The sequence below is a fragment of the Nerophis ophidion genome, linkage group LG04, assembly GCF_033978795.1.
Source record: "Nerophis ophidion isolate RoL-2023_Sa linkage group LG04, RoL_Noph_v1.0, whole genome shotgun sequence".
In the NCBI taxonomy this organism is placed as follows: domain Eukaryota; kingdom Metazoa; phylum Chordata; class Actinopteri; order Syngnathiformes; family Syngnathidae; genus Nerophis; species Nerophis ophidion.
In genome coordinates this window covers 29,610,742-29,614,858 of record NC_084614.1, presented here as the reverse complement: position 1 = coordinate 29,614,858, position 4,117 = coordinate 29,610,742, and positions in this window count along the sequence as shown.

Sequence of the window (4,117 nt, the reverse complement as noted above, 5' to 3'; positions counted from 1 at the left end):
AGACAATGCCAAGCCACATTCAGCACGTGTTACAACAGCGTGGCTTCGTAAAAAAAGAGTGCGGGTAATTTCCTGGCCATTCCGCAGTCCAGACCTGTCTCCCATCGAAAATGTGTGGCGCATTACGAACCATGAAATACGACTGTTGAACGACTAAAGCTCTACATAAAACAAGAATGGTAAAGAATTCCACCTTCAAAGCTTCAACAATTAGTTTCCTCAGTTCCCAAACTTTTATTGAGTGTTGTTAAAAGAAAAGGTGATGTAGAACTGTGGTGAACATGCCCTTTCCCAACTACTTTGACAGGTGTTGCAGCTATGAAATTCTAAATTAATTATTATTTGCAAAAAAAAAAAATTATATGAGTCTGAACATCAAATATGTTGTATTTGTAGTGCATTCAATTGAATATGGGTTGAAAAGGATTTGCAAATCATTGTATTCCGTTTATATTTACATCTGACACAATTTCCAAACTCATATGGAAAAGGGGTTTGTATTTAGAATGAAAAAAATCCGACTGTTTGATCAAATCTAAACAATGAGGTATTGTACAATGATTGCAATGTGGTTAGTAGATTAAATTATAAGCATTGAATTGTTAAAGTAGTGTCTTCAAACTAAAGCCACTTTATTTTAATTATATACAAGCCAACTGCGTACTAGTGAAACTTTCATATTTGTACATCTTTCAGCCATCCATCCATGTTCTACTGCTTGTCCCTCTTGGGGTCGCGGGTGGTGCTGGAAACTATCTCATCTGCATTCGGGCGGAAGGCGGCGTACACCCTGGACAAGTCACTCTTCAAGGCAGGGCCAACACAGATAGACAGACAACATTCACACTCACATTCACACACTAGGGCCAATTTAGTGTTGCCAATCAACCTATCCCCAGGTGCATGTCTTTGGAAGTGGGAGGAAGCCAGAGTACCTGGCGGGAACACATGCAGTCACGGGGAGAACACGCAAACTCCACACAGAAAGATCTCGAGCCCGGGATTGAACTCAGGACTACTCAGGACTACTCGGGACCTTCATATTGTCTTCAAATTTCTATTTAATAGAACACAAAATATGTATGGAGATTTTGAGACTGTTAAGTTAATGATTGTCACACACACATTAGGTGTGGTGAAATGTGTTTTCTGCATTTGACCCATCCCCTTAATCACCCCCTGGGAAGTGAGGGGAGCAATGGGCAGCAGTGGTGTCGCGCCCGGGAATCATTTATGGTGATTTAACCCCCAATTCCAACCCTTGATGCTGAGTGCCAAGCAGGTAGGCAATTGGTCCCATTTTTTTTACAGTCTTTGGTATGACTCGGCCGGGGCTTGAACTCACAACCTACCGATCTCAGGACGGACACTCTAACCACTAGGCCAGTGGTTCTCAAATGGGAATACACGTACCCCTGGGGGTACTTGAAGGTATGCCAAGGGGTACGTGAGATTTTTTCTAAATATTCTAAAAATAGCAACAATTCAAAAATCATTTATAAATATATTTATTGAATAATACTTCAACAAAATATGAATGTAAGTTCATAAACTGTAAAAAGAAATGCAAAAATTCAATATTTAGTGTTGACAGCTAGATTTTTTTGTGGACATGTCCCATAAATATTGATGTTAAAGATTTCTTTTTTTTGAAGAAATGTTTAGAATTAAGTTCATGAATCCAGATGGATCTCTATTACTATCCCCAAAGAGGGCACTTTAAGTACCCGGGCGGTACACCTCTGGTCTCTGTGCCAGCAACTTGAGGGTTCCAGGTTCGATCCCCGCTTCTGCCATCCTAGTTAATGCCGCTGTGTCCTTAGGTAAGACACTTTACCCACCTGCTCCCAGTGCCACCCACACTGGTTTAAATGTAACTTAGATAATGGGGGGGGTTGCCCTCATATGCGGTCCTCTCCAAGGTTTCTCAAAGTCACTGTCACCAACGTCCCACTGCGGTGCATTTTTCCTTGCCCGTATGTGGGCTCTGTACCAAGGATGTCGTTGTGGTTTGTGCAGCCCTTTGAGACACTTGTGATTTAGGATTATATAAATAAACATTGATAGATTGACTTCACAATGTAAAGTGCTTTGAGTCACTAGAGAAAAGTGGTATGTAAATATAGTTCACTTCACTTCACTCCTTCTATGTGTAGAAATCTGCATTTATAATTGAATCATTTGTTTATTTTTTAACAAGTTTTTAGTTATTATTATATCTTATTTTCCAAATAGTTCAAGAAAGACCACTACAAATGAGCAATATTTGACATAGTGCTGTATTTTACTTCTTTATCTCTTTTTTCAACCAAAACTGCTTTGCTCTGATTAGGGGTTACTTGAATTAAAAACAATGTTCACAGGGGGTACATCACAGGAAAAAAGTTGAACACCATTGCACTAGGCCACTGAGTAGGTGAGACTGGTTGATTAATTTTTGTTTGGGGGGCAATACATGCAAACGTCTACAAGTTCAAAACACAAAAATGACCCCAAACCAAAACCTCACAAACACCGTATAAAAAAAATGCATATGGGGATTGCTTGTGCTGCATATTACAATGCTTGGTCTCATTAATCTTATTCTAACATTAACATTATCCACCGACCGTATTTCCTTGAATTGCCGCCGGGGCGCTAATTAATTTAAAACCTCTTCTCACTCCTGCGCTTACCAAAGGCATGCGGTAAAAGTAAGCATGCGCTAATTATTTTAAAACCTCTTCTCACTCTGGCACTTACCAAAGGTATGCAGTAAAAATTTGAGTGTGATGTAAGCTTGGACCTTAAATCCTACTGAATAGCTCTTAATCTTCCCTTTATGCGATTTCAAATTATGGGTATTGAAATCAGCCTCCTCCATTTTGAAAATGATGACAGGGGAAATGTCACTCGTGACGTCACGAGTTTGACCAGGCGGTAATACTAAGCATGCGCTAATTATTTTGCGAAGCGAGTTTGACCCGGCAGTAATTCAGGGCAGGCGCATACTATATGCCCTGCAGCAATTCAAGGAAATACGGTATTAGTTTTGCCTTACAACAGAGGTGTCCAAACTGGAGCCTCTATCAGGTGTATTCAGGCTAGTGATGGGTCGCGGACGAGATTTAAAAACACTTTAAAATTTCATCTTCAACCCAAAATAAAATAAAATAAATACAATTAACATGACGCTTGGTGCGTTCGCGCACACACATCAGTATAATTCGCTCCGAGGTTCACTCGGACACGCACACACACACGCGTGCGTCTCCAGTGCGACTTAATGTCTTGGTTGTAAACTGTAAAGTATTTTATTGCTCTAAAATAACGATAAGAATTTCTCTTTTCTTTTATTTTGTGTTTATTTTTACAACTGTTTAATAACTAGTGTTTTCTTTTTTACTTATGTTCTTGTGTGTTGTGAGGCGACTAGTGAAGTTCAGTATTTGTTTTCACCTTATTTGCACTACTTACTTTATTGTAATTGATATTATTACTTTTTTATTTGAATTTCTCAGTTCTTTTGTTTTGTGTTCATTTTTACAACTGTTTAATAACTAGTGTTTTCTTTTTTAAGCCAGGTCCAGTAGTTGTTTGCACCTTATTTGCATTACTTTATTGCTATTGATATTACTTTTGTCATGAATATTTTATTTTTTTACTTAAATTGTTGTCCTGTGTTGTATTATTATCATAATCAATTAATAAAGGCAAAAGTACAAATATTTTTTTCAAAAGTATCGATACCCCGAAGTCCCCCCCATCAGATGACGACACTTCCGGTATCGGCGATACTGCCGGTATCGGATCGGCATCGATACCCAAATTTGCGATATTGCCCACCCCTACTCAATTGTATAAGTCAAAAAAAGTTTGGCGCATTTGAACGTTGCTGGCCACCGTAGTTTTCACATTAGCATTAGCCTTGTTATAGCTGATAGCTGCTATTTACAACCAATGTAGGCGCCTGGTCACTGTTTGTGTTTTGTTATGCAACAATAATTAAATGTGTAGGTTTTAGGCGGTTGCAGATGTGAGAAAAGACCCATATAAATACATTGTTGTCGTATTTTTAGCAGTAGGTAAAGCGGACAGGGCGGGTCATGCGCAGTAGCTTACTTATGGGGCGACGTTA